Genomic DNA, 12,698 nt, shown 5'->3' with positions numbered 1-12,698 from the left:
ACATTTGTTTAAAGTATTTCTTTTCCCATCACTAGGATTCCCAGGCAACTAGTAAGATTATTTTATACTGTAACCTTTTCCTCTGTCAGGGCACCTTTAGGTGCTTCCACCTCATACACTCATACACTCATGTACTCAGCTACTTATTTTCACAGAACTTGTGGGATCTGAATTATGAGACCCCCACTATGCCAAAAAACATGATCGAACCCACCAACATGTTCAAAAGCTACTAAGAAGAGATGAAGGGGCATGTGTGCATGTGCACAAGTGCAGGGTCCAACCTCATGAGCCTTGCTTCCTTAGGAAATTAGGCTAACAATAAAGGAGACTATTTGACCTTATTATAATTTCACAGAAGGCTAATTTACATGAACCAAAGTAACCAGCTGGCTATACTAACAGAACACCTGAAAGTATTATCACAATATTTAAATCCATCTCGTAGATTTTGCTAGACAGTTTTCAAAGGAAAACAGACACACAGGCCCTGCAGCATCTGTAAAGAAAGAGGCTAAACACACACACACACACACACATACACACACTGCTTTCACAACTAGTTCCACTTTATTCACTCAAGCATTTTAATATATAGCATACAGATACAGGTCCGAGTCATGAAGCCAAACGGCAACTACATCATTCCCAGTGACTGTTTTCAGTCACTGTAAATTCCATTCTATAAACAATCACTCCCCAGGCTGCTTCCCAGCCCGACCTTGCACCCAAACACTCCCTGGCTTACTCAAGACCCAGGTGCACTATCAGCAATTATTCTTCTTCTTCTTTAATTATCCACATAGCAGGAACAGGACACCTTGCAGTTCCCACAGGCCCCATTTATCTTCTAATAGGAGATATACAGAGATACTTTTCTATAGACATGTATTTCACTGTAATCAATGAAATGTGATAATAATTTTTTTTAATCCAGCATTTATGCAAGTGTGTTCTGTCTCCAAGAATATAAACACAAGTCATCACTCACATGAAAAGTTGCTCCATTTCATGTTTGACTCTTAAATGGTAAATTCTTTATAAATGTAACAGAGAACAAAAGCAAGTTCATGCCACTGAGAACAGTTAAGTAATATATATACCAGAAAATAATCAAATAACAGCATTTATAAACAGGTAATAAAATTTGTTCACATACAAAATTCAAACAGTTACAAAATCAAATAATATACTAAAAAATAGAATAAAAACTATGCCAAGGAAATAAAATACAGATTCAAAGGTCAAAATTGTCCATATCATCTCACCTCTTGTACAACAAAGAACATAGGATTTTACTTATCAGCTCCTAAAGCAAGTCTGATACTCTGGCATCCACCAGCAAAGTTTATTGCATTTATGAACTATTACCCACTCCACTCAGCTTATCAGCAACAAAATGGGTGAAGAAAAGTGAAAAAGACTGGTGTAAAAGAAGAAACAGAGAAAAGAAGGCAACAGAACTGATCCTCAAGAACACAAACAGGAAGGCTGAAGGTACACAAAGGTACCTACGTGTCTGAACACGGGAATTTTTCACCTTGGCAGAAAAGTTTCATCAGGAGCAGACCTCAAACAACTGCAAGAGACAGTAAGGCTGAATGAGTGAAGCTGAGAACTCAGGAAACCTGACTCAAACCCCAAGGTGATCCAGTAGCATGGAAACGTTATAAGGGCATTTGCTACTTTGCCTAACTTTGTCCAAGAAATCTGGAAAGGGGCTTTTTACAAGGGCATGTAGTGACAGGACAAAGAGGAATGGCTTTAAACTGAAAGAAGGTAGATTTAGATTACATATAAGGAAAAATTCTTTACTATGAGGGTGAAGACACTGGAAGAGGTTGCCTCAAGAAGTTGTGGCAGCCCCCTCCCTGGTAGTGTTCAAGGCCAGTGTTGTGGTTTAAGCTGGTAACTCAGAATCATGCAGCCGCTTGCTCACTCCCCCCCTCTTCTTCCCTCCCCACTCCCCCCGCTCCCAGACGGATGGGGAGGAGAATCAAAAGAATGTAAATACCACAGGTTGAGATAAGAACAGTCTGGTAACTAAGGTACAATACAAAACTACTACTGCTACCACCAATAATAATGATGATGATAATAATAATAATTAATAATAATAATGAAAATAACAAGGGGAGAGAATATAAAACTAAATGGGGAAAGGGAAAAAAAAAAAAGCCACCAATAAACACAAGTGATGCATAATACGATTGCTCACCACACGCCGACTGATATCCAGCTTGACCCGAGCAGTGATCTGCCCTTCTGGGTAACTCCCCCCAGTTTATATAGTGGGCATGACGTGCTGTGGTGTGGAATACCTCTTTGGCTAGTTTGGGTCAGGTGTCCTGTCTCTGCTTCCTCCCAGCTTCTTGTGCCCCTCCTCACTGGCAGAGCATGAGACTGAAAAGTCCTTGATTGGAGTAAGCGCCGCTGAACAACAACTAAAAACATTGGTGTGTTATCAGTGTTGTTCCCAGACTAAAGTTGAAAACACAGCACTGCACCAGCTACTAAGAAGGAGAAAAATAACTGCTATTGCTGAACCCAGGACAGCCAGGTTGGACGGGGCTTTGAGCAACCTGTTCTAGCGGAAAGTGTCCCTGCCAATGGCAGGGGAGTTGGAACCAGATGGTCTTTAAGGTCCCTTCCAACCCAAACCACTGTTATTCTCTGATCTCTTCACATTTTTCCCAGTGAAAAGAAGTGATTTTAGAAAGTTTACAAATAGTTGTGAATTTATACTATTCTTTATATTAATGTAGTGATTTGGAGAGTTCAACACTGATCTTTGCAACTGGTTAGCTGACTCACGTGGGCCCCACTCCTGATAAGGAGAAACAATCTGTCCCTAGCAAACAGATCCGTTATGCTACAGCCAGAAACCTTACAGGATATCCAATGAGGCTCAAGGGAATTTGCAAGTACCTTGATCTCATGTAGGTCCACAGAGAGATTATATGAGGGAATTGCGATGCAGGAGAATTGGTTTCATTCAGTTTTAAGAACAATTCTGCTGTACATGCTAGAGGCCAGGCTAATTGCAGTAACTCTTTACAGCAATGCATATATTCCTCTATTCAACTGTATTTGAATTAAGTCATCCAGATTATTTGTATAAATACACATACATAAAAGTAATAAGATTTTTCTATCATCAACTGAAAGAGAAATACAGTAAATCGAGATCTTAAAGCTAGCACCCTCTTCATGCACAATTTTTCTATTATTTCATTTTCACCCAAACCGTCTTCATTATCACAAGAGCTTAACAGTTTCCTAAGTGTGAAAATGCTTAAAACAGTGAAATTGAAAAAATACAAAAGCTAAAAATCATAAATCATCCAAAAATTTACATCTTATTTAACCTTATGATGATAAAAATACACAACCAAGTGTGGCGATAACTGTTAGAGGCACTTGTTTTGGATGACCTGTATAGATAAAAAGGTATTCATGTAATGAGTATGCATATTAACTCACATAATAAAAACTTTATAGACTATCACTGCAAGCCAATGAAGAGTACATGCACATTTTTATTGTTTCATTATCTTTTTTGGTATACACACATACATAGAGAGAAAGACACACACACACACACACACACACACACACACACACAGAGAGAGCTTTCCCGCTTCCCATGCTTTTTTTAGGTTTAATAGTTACAGTCTCAAACTAATTTCAAAATTCTTCTAAAAGGCAATATAAAACTATAATATCAAAATCCACTTAAAAAGTAGTATTTGACTTCTCAAATGGCAATTAGAAGTTTGAATCTGTATTACTTCATATGCAAATAAGATGCTTTTTATATGGCATGGTAGCTTGTAATTTATAAGAGCATTTTAAATGATTTTAAAGGATGTGGTTTTCTCTTAAAAGAGGTCACTTACTACAAGGGGTTTGCAATCATATTTGTGTGGTTGGATGCAGAACCTCCCACCAGCTAATTCTCACAGACTCACTTCCTAGTCTTCAGGATAGTCACCAACCTGACCAGACTGCACATGCCACAAGTAGCTATCCTAGAAATACTATCAAGAAGTCATCATGGAAGTAAGACTGGACTACGAGACAAGGAAGGCTTTTCTACCTGGCCCCTTCCACCCCACCTTCTTCCACTACCCTGGAGGCAGCCCCTTAAATTGGATTGTGGCAAGCCCCCAATACAGTCCAGTTGCTGAGCAGCACTGGCTGCTGCAAAGCTGCCCTCCTCCTCCTTTCATAAAAAAGCAGAGCAGATGGAAATTTCCTGTAGGCTGGTCTTGGCCCACAGACCACTGTTTGGACCATACTCCTCCATGAATAAGAGCAATCTATTCATTGCATCGAACTGACTGGCCCTACTGTCCTCTTTTACAACACAACCCCATCCAGTCCCTTAACTCAGTGATAAAACAGTGCAATGTGAGCACATTTCATTGCCTGTGCTTGGGCTAGGAACTAAGCCATGGAGGAAAATATGGCCATGTCACGCTAAGCAAAGAAACACATGAGTAACTCTGGCAAGCACCTAAGATAAGTCTTTTCTGAATGACTGAAGGCAATGTTATATTGATGTTTTAATAAATTATTATCCACACACAGAGACAGAGTATGCAGAAGCAGCAGCAGAAGCTGTGCAACCAACCTCTTCAGAGTGGAAGCTCTATGTTCTCTTAAAACACTGGAAGACATGGATAGGAAAGAATCCTTCACACAGTTAAAAATGTTACAAACCTTGGTGTGTCCAAAAATTTCCAAATTTTATTTAGGGTGAACCTCCTCAGTATATCAAACCACCATTGTTTTTTTACAGGACACAAAGGAGTTCTCACTTCCATTAGTCTTCCCTTGTCTCCCCTGCTAAATTACAGCTAAAAGCACTAGAGAGCTTGAAGTAGAACTCTGTCCTGATTTCTGTTCCCTTCATAATCACTGTCAGATGTATCTTGTTTTTTCTAGAGCAGCTGTTCAGACTGCTTTTGCTTTTAAAACTCAGAAAGATGAGTTAAGGTTCTGGTCATCAGTGTAGCTCTTCTGGTTGTTCCAGTGACAACAAAGCAGGTTAGCCAGCTTTTCCTGAAGACAGAAAAACTTTGGGTAACACAGGATGAAACAGTCCCTTTAAGGTTTATTAACTTTATTGCATAAAGTCAAAAGATAGTAACTATGAATGTATGATATTTCATAACATCTTAAGTAAGTATTCTCCACTATTTATTTGTTAGTTTAAACAGAAAGCTAGGAAAGGGAAGGGAAATGTTTCATATTATGTATAGGACAGAGTAAGGTCTTTGCAAAATGCTGTGCTACCTCTCACATGAAAAAAAGCCTCTCTCCAAGGATCTGACACAAGAAAACACCCACCATCGATAACCATATGCAGCAGGTGCTGCAGCTTCAGTAACCAAGCAGAGCTTCCCTGGAGAAACTCCCCTGGGAGATCTCCTTTTCTATGGAAAGGCTCCTCACCGGCTCTTCATAGCAAGCAGAGTATGTGGGGAATATTCAGTAGGTATTCAAGGCCAGGCTGGACAGGGCCTTGAGCAACCTAGTCTAGTGGGAGGAGTGGTTGGAACTAGATGATCTTAAGATGCTTTCCAACCCAGCCCACTTTATGATTCTGTGATTCTATGATTTGCTGCCCAAGTGCCTGCTATCAGCAAAGCCAGAGAAGTGATGACAGGCTTTTTGTGGATGAAATGTATATGTCTCTCCTCAAAGGCCCCAAGCAGCCTAAAACATATTTGAACCAACGTGAGAATGGACAGGAGCGGAAGAGGAATGCTTTCTTATCCTTTGTACTCATGCTTTTCTGCCATAGTAAGTGCATGAGGAGACTCAGAGGCAGGATGGGTGAATTAACTTGGAAAAAAAGCTGTCCAAAAAAGCTGAGCAATCAGTCCTCAAAAAATTAACGATAAAAGACTTTGAATAAAGCCAATTTGCAATGGAATGTAAGAAGGGAAGTCCCTAAAGAGAAGAACTGTCTACCAGCTCTGCAGCAGGTTTTGCTGCCCCATGCAGTTTACCATGGCAAGAAGCCAACTTGGCAAGGCTCGCTCTTCTCCAAGGAGCCTGGCAGTGCGCCAGCCACACTCACAGGTCTTATTGTTGCTGCCAAGTTCGAGGGGCAATCAAAGATCCTGTTTTGTGAATCTGCAGATCTGGTTATGACCCAGAATATGTGTGTTTTAAAATGTTCTTAAGCAAGTCAAGTTCCCTCTGTTTATATGGTGACTGAACAGGCGAAACAGAATACTTAACCCAGCTAGAGAAAATGAGCCACAGATTGTTAATTATATGGCTATTTGCACTTTGACTGGAAGAGGAAGTAAGCTGGTTATAGCTACTTTGGGCTTTACTCCTGCAACTGCATTGAAACCACATTTATGACAGCTGAAACTACGCAATTTTATATAAATGTGGGCACTTCCTGTTTTTGAAACAAGTCCTCGGCTGCTTGCCCTTACTTCATGGTAACACTGCTAGAACCAGAATGCATTAAATGTGCTCAGTTTTGAAGACCAGTCTTAAGATCTTATTTTGCTATTTTTAAACATACAGATAAACCGCATATATTGGACTGCTGCTGTCAAGCACCTCTATTTCTAGGACCTAACCATACTCCTTAGGCGTTAGGAAACACATATGTTTACCATGTGTGAGACTGAAATGCCCAGCTGTCACCCAGGGCATGCTCAGTCCCTGGTGACATGGCCACGGTCACGCTCGGACAGGTTGGCAGGCGCATCACATTCCCCTGAGCAGGAATTACACACATCGTCAGATCTATCTTTTTCCACTCAATATGCAGGATTTCAAGTAATCTGTAATAGCAGGTTTGTTACTTTGCACAGTACAGTATTAATTCTTCATTGTGGCATGTATATGTTCAATTTTATAGACAATGAGGCCAGGGAGTAACACAGTCCTCCTGGCATAAATCGAAGAAAAACATTATTTAACTAGAAATAATTTTGAAAATAACATTTAACAACCCTAATAAGCAGCATAAGTTTCCCGTGCCTTTTCTCTTACTTTGCTACTTATGTTAATTGGATCTCGCACACTAACTTCTGCAATGAGTACAGTTACATAAATCAGCCCTCTGCTTTTCCACTGACAGTCATTTTCCTAAAAGATTACAGCATGAAGACTGATCATATTGTTCAACTGAAAAGCAAATGCATATCCAGTAATTCCTAATGATAAAATGTGATAATTCTTACTTACCAAAAAACCCAACCACATTTAATTTACAATGTATTGCTCCAGATTTAGTTCATGACGCACTGCTTGACCGTCAAGTACCCCCTATAAATGCAGGATATTTACAATCAAGATCACCAAAACCACAGACAAATGACAGCATTTCTGCTACCTTTGTTTTGCTCTCCAAGACCACAACCTCTTATTTCTGACCATTAGATCCCACCCTTTAACTATAAGAACTTGCCAGCTTTGCCGTGCTATCAGGGAGTGAACAATTACAAACCTCTTAGTCTCAAATTAGAAGAACATAAAATATAGATTCAGTTTAAAAGTCCTTATGCAAAAACCTCCAACTAAAAGAAACGCTAAAGCTAAAACTTCAAATTCAATTACATGCGATTTGATTTCTTTCACTTAACTTTCAAAGTAACACAGTATACAGTCTAAGTCATGCCCTTCTTAAAAAAACTTCCCTTGGTTGCCTTCTTCCTGCCTCAAGTCAAGGCACGGTTTTGAAGTGGCAGACAAGCTGATTTGCAACTAGAAGAGGCTGGCCCTTTTCTAGGTCATCTTCAGCACAGACATTTGTCTAATTCTGCAGTCAGCAAGTTCAAAGAGTTAAAAAGCCAGCCAAGTAACCCAAACAAAAATGCAGTTAGCTGACCACTGGTTTGGCTTCTTGAGCCAACTCACCCCAGAGTCACGACTGCAGTGACACTGGCACCAGGGAGAGGGGGCAATACCTCAGCAGGGAGGCTGCAAGCCATTAGACCAAAGTTAGCTGCAATGATGCCACATTTGTGACATCCCCACAAAAACTGGCCCCATGTTCAGCCCCTGCCCTCCAAACAAGGGAGGACACATTAAAATCCAATTCATGGGGTGCAGTCTAAAGTTCCCCAAGAGCCTCACTGAGCTATATAAAGATCAACTCATCTTTTGACTTCCTTTTTGTAGAAACAGTCTTACTGTTTCTACACAGAAGCACTCAAGTCCAGATCTTTGCAAAGTTGTTCCTAAAAGGAATGTGAGCATTTCTAATAAGAAGGGGGGAAAAAACAAAACAGAAAAAAGACTTAATGAAAGCAACCCAGATTAGCTAAACGATACATCATAGTGGAACAATTCTGCTGTTAAAGATCATGCAGATGTTACGATGGAGGCAAAGAAAGCCTTTCTTTAGCTACAGCACAGCTGCTGCATTAGACTTCAAAAAGACTTGGCACAGAACTTCAGCCACAAAACTTCCCCCCTGCTTCATTTCATGCACGTCATCTGAAACTTCAGCAAGCTACACCAAGGACAAAGCTGACATAAGGGGAGTCTGGAACATCTTATCAGCAGTGGGGCAGCTCCTTGTGCTCCCAGTATTCACATGCACCTTCACAAGCACCTTCACAAAACTCGGCTATACATCTCCATTTCTCCTCAACCCAGCAATCCCTCAAAAGCAATGATATTCCTCACTGATGTCCCTCTTATTTATTCTTGCACTACCTTCTACTTAAAGGAAGACAGATGAATTACCACATAGTTAACATATATTAAACCTTCAAAAAGAGCCATAATAAAAAGTAATTTATCTGTTAAGGCAACACCAGAAAGTATTATCAACTTCTGTTTACATTTTTCATACACTGAACTACTCTAAACAGACACACTGACTACGAAGCTGAAAATGCCATAGCTTATAATCACATTAAATGTACATCTTTAATGCCAGTCTTGTATTTGCTACATTATTTATGCACTACAAAGAAAATATATATTATCTGTCGAAATTAAACATTCAGCTTTTCCCTTTAAATGTCCCTTCAAATGTATTACAGCTCGGTACAGAAGAACATGCATTGATTTTACATGTTTAACAGTAAAGCACACAGAACTTGATTTGATTTGCATATTAACATTACACTTACTTGTGATTTCCTTTCAGTGATGATATTGATAGGAGATGTACCTGAGAAACCTGAACTGCTTTAAAATGCATGTATATGTATGAGATTAAATTAAGGCATTCCTGACGCATGGGAACAGAATCTTAGAAACTGTTTTTAATTTCTCCCTTTTTCTTCTATTAATTCATATGACATCATCTCGTTGACTCTTATGACATTCTTAGTTTCCACCATGTGAAGCCATAAACCAATTTGTCACCTACAATACTCTTCCCACAGCTGTGAAGTTATAGCCAAAGAATATTTAGTCCAAATGAGAAAACAGGAATAAGGACAACTCAAATTCTATTAACATTCAAACTTGTAAGTAGAACAGAGTAGAAAAAACTGCAGAAACATGGAAATACACACAGAAATGCACCAAAAGAGGTGTTTTGTTTTTTTTTAAATTATTCAGTCACTTCACTGGTAAAAGGCTGGAAACCCACAACTTTAAAGAATATTAATAATGTTGATTAAAAGCAGTGAAGAAAACTCATTAAAATGAAAGTAAAGCTTGAAATACCAGAAATATTAACCACAGTATTACTGTATTCATGAAAACATAACACTTCAAAATGACCTACTTTAATAATAGCAAAAAAAAAAAGAAAATAAATATGGGCACTAACCCCCCAACTCTACTGGTTTTTTAAAACACCATCTACTTCTCAGAATTAGTAACAGACTCATGAAACTGAACCAATTTGTTCAACAGATGTTTCAGTTAACACAAAGGAATTTTACTTTTCTATTGTAGAAATAGAGCATGCTGAATAAAATTCCACTATTATTAGCAGCTTTCCAAATGTATTAGCTCAAAATTAGCTTCCATTTCCATTCTTTCCTTCTTTCACGTAACAGAAAACATTTTGCTTGCCACATTAGATGTGCTACCGAAATAAAGTAGGCGCATTGATAAAACAAGTCGTCCTCCTCCTCCTGGCCCCCCATGTTATGGGATACGCAGGAAGGGCAGAGTTTGTATTTTTCTTGGCTTTCCTCTCTCTATATTACCCGATAATATTCACAGCATAGGTCTGCCAGTGAGCTGCCCTGCAGGCCCATGACACCCTGCTGTTCCAGTCCCGTACTCTTCTCCAGCAGGCTCTGCGAATTGTGCCATCCTTTCCTAATGCGTGTTATTGCATCAGTCTAATGGCAACATAATTTTCAATGCTCTAGGTAAAGCAAATAATTCAGTTTTGAACTTCTGCTTGTAAAATGCAGATTGTTTCCCCCATGCCCCCTCCTGCCTTTTTTGTTTATGTTGAAAGATTTAAAGCAGGACTCACACTGCACAGCAGTAGTCAAACAAAAATAACTCAGGTTTTCTTAGAAAGCAGCACTTAAAAATACTGCTTGGCTCCTCAAGCATTACTGCAGCCTTTCAAAGAGCCATATGTAGTAGATCCCCTACAAGCAGGCTGGAAGGGGAACATGCATTCTTACTCTGTGTATTTAATATAATATTTAGCCATTACCAAAGCTTCATAGCTTTTACTGTCTCTCTCTCCTGCAATAGAGTGTAACAGCTTATCTGGCAAACATGCTCACCATGTTTCTAGGCACCAAAGACATGCTCTTGGTTAATTCATAAAATCTGATCTAATGTGAGATATTTTGCACTCAGGTTAGCTAAGTTAAAACAATATTTAGCTTAACTGTGCCTTTGCCAAAAAATTCTCTGTTATCTACTGATTACAACAGCATTGTAGCTAGCTACGGACATCACACTGGGAAAATACAAATCCTGAGCCTGAAGAACTGCAGATGAAATTCTGACCTCAAGCCATTCTGATAGTGGGCATTACAAACACTGTCTACTTTGTATCTGATACAGTAACCAGGCACAAGAGGCATGTGCCTGCAACAAATGATGAATTTACATGTTATTTTGGTTTTATGTATATATATTATCTGAGCTCCCAGTATCAAAAAATGCTGTGCTTCTTGCACCCCAAATCAGATAACGTGATACAAACATGTACACTAAAACCAATCGGCAGAGGCAAGCATTCACAGAAGGAAATATCAGAAGTACATTTTAGAGAAACCTAAACTTCACCTTTGTTTGCTTCTTTGGCACAGTATACCTGCAGTTATGTCATACCATTTCCACAGCACCTCTGCTTCATTCAGCATACAGAATTACCACTAATCAAAACAGTAATCTGTTTTACCTTTGGTATTTGGTGTATGGTCCAATACCTTATTTACTGCAAGCTAGTCAAATTTTCTTTGGAAGATGGAACAAGTAATTTCTTTGTGAATTCAATGCTGAAGCTGAGTGCTTCATCAACATAATGGTTAGTCCTACTGTTACTCTGTTACTTCTTAGAATAACTATTCCTATTATTCCTGAATTCTTAAGGAAAGCAGTGACAGCTTTAAGGTCAAAATGATTCTCCTGTTCTGAAGACAACTTTGTCTCCAGTTTGGCGTAACTCAGACCTAATTTTTTCAACAGCGCTTAGCATTGCATTGTGCTTTATATAGCACTTTCAAACCTCAACCCCCACTGCCTCACTCGCAATTATCAGTGCTCAGCACTTTTCCAAATCAGATCCAAAAATCTCAAGTCACCCACAAGAAAGCAAGACACATCGTTAGCAAAGACATGAGAAAAGCCAGGATTGAGGAACTTACCTAGCATCACCTAGGAAGTCTGCAGCACAGCCAGGAAGAGAGTCCTGTTTGCCAGGGCAGCATGCAGCTGCACAGAGCACCCGAGCGGCTTCTGCCTCCTGCAATCCCCTGCCTCGCCTGCCACACGTGTCCCGACTTCTGCTGGAAGTGAGGCAGGGGTGCTACAGAGAACAGCTCTCTCCACCGCATCAACCAGATTCATTCCCAGAGCAAGTCCATCCTGTGCAGGGAACAAGGCAGGGGTCCTGTGGAAAAAAAAAGCCCAGCACGTCAGCAGGAGGTAGATACCATTAAATTGTAAGGCTTCCTCATGAGGGGCCAAAAAAATTGCTCTGCAAGGACAATCTCAGTATTGACATTCTGTGACTTGGACACTTGTACACTGCAAAAAGTTTTCATTCACCACTTCTAGAAAAAGAAATTCACACCTCACACCTTGTATGATGCAGTCACAGACACCTACAAGTAACAGCAGTGGGACCGAAATCTTTAGAAATACCATGTGGCTCTTGTGGCAAGGGAGTAAACCAGTTGCAAATGCAAAACAGTTTTCTGCATGGGGACTAGCCATAGGTGATGGTTAAAAAAATATTTTCAAGGATCTTCTAATGAAATCAAAGAGTATTTATTTATATTCTAAGATCTCTATAGAAAAAGACTTTCCAGAAGGAACTCCTCTGCCCATTTTCCTCAAGCCATATCCTCCAGCCCATGTTGATTCAAGCCCTAGTACTTCTTCATTCCTACCTTCAGCACCCATGCCAAGTCTCTCCCCATCCCAAGGATTTTCATCTCTCCTGGCTCTGTCAATTCCACGCTTAGCTGGCAGTGCCACAGTCTCCCCTTGACTCTCATTTCTTCTTCTCTCCTTTGTTCCCAAGCACACCGTCATATTAACTCTCACTCTTA

At 39.8% G+C, this 12,698-nt stretch overlaps 1 protein-coding gene across 9 annotated transcripts in view; it reads right to left on the bottom strand.

The window, feature by feature from the left end:
* NCOA2 (nuclear receptor coactivator 2) overlaps positions 1 to 12,698 on the bottom strand; it is a 194,472-nt gene that overhangs the window by 110,898 nt on the left and 70,876 nt on the right. For 5 of the 9 annotated variants that reach the window (XM_062633210.1, XM_062633207.1, XM_062633208.1 and 2 more), the window contains exon 3: positions 11,790 to 12,034. The exons of the other annotated variants lie outside the window; for them this stretch is intronic. The gene's annotated coding sequence lies outside the window, so the exon portion shown is untranslated. The remainder of the gene's footprint in view (positions 1 to 11,789; positions 12,035 to 12,698) is intronic. 9 annotated transcript variants of the gene reach the window in all.

This window comes from Pezoporus occidentalis, unplaced genomic scaffold (assembly GCF_034315485.1).
Source record: "Pezoporus occidentalis ecotype Australia unplaced genomic scaffold, CSIRO_AGI_Poc_V1 ctg4, whole genome shotgun sequence".
Lineage (NCBI taxonomy): Eukaryota > Metazoa > Chordata > Aves > Psittaciformes > Psittacidae > Pezoporus > Pezoporus occidentalis.
Note: the sequence above shows the minus strand (reverse complement) of the source record. Positions and strands in the feature narration are given on the sequence as shown.